We start from the raw sequence: 773 nt of genomic DNA, 5'->3' as shown, positions 1-773 counted from the left end.
TATAAAATATATATAAAGGAACTCTATTTATTATTAAATTAGCACTTAGGGGGCGCATATTTAAGATACGTACCTATGTGCCCCTCTAATATTTTTTTATTCATGTCATTAATATTTTTGTACTATTTTATTATAATGTAGGTTACCATTTTAAATTATATAAGATATGGCAAAATTTTATTAATTTTTTGAACAAGTTTTTGCACCATTTCCTTATAATGTTCGTAAATTTCTTAATTTTTTAAACTATTTCTGTTATGTCAAAATTTTGTTTGTAATTTATTTGAATTATCAATGACACATCGAAATACTATCCGAAACTATTATAAATTATTTTTGTTTATTCGAATTGTTACTCGTGTCATCAAGATCTTGTCCTGCACATTATTGTTAGCAATGTACGAACACTTTAGTTTTATATGAAGTTTATTTAAAGCTCAATGCATTTTATTTATGTTTATTTTTATTGTGCAATATTTCTTATTATGAGAACACAATATAATTATCCTTAGTTGAAGCTATAAAAAACTTTTTCAAAAAGGCTTAAACTTTCTAAGGGGAGATTGGGATGTAAGCGATTTTCATACCCCCTCATCACCTGAAAGTTCTTATAGCTACAAATGCATTTTTTCATCACATACTCTAAAACAATTAACACTTTATATTGCACCCCCTTCTTTGTTGTTATAATTGAAATAATTTAAATTATATTCAAGTGAATACCAATTAAAATTTTAATATTGTATGAGTTTATATACAGTTTGGAAACCTGA

The sequence above is a fragment of the Phalaenopsis equestris genome, unplaced genomic scaffold, assembly GCF_001263595.1.
Source record: "Phalaenopsis equestris unplaced genomic scaffold, ASM126359v1 Scaffold000760, whole genome shotgun sequence".
Taxonomy (NCBI): Eukaryota; Viridiplantae; Streptophyta; class Magnoliopsida; order Asparagales; family Orchidaceae; genus Phalaenopsis; species Phalaenopsis equestris.
Note: the sequence above shows the minus strand (reverse complement) of the source record.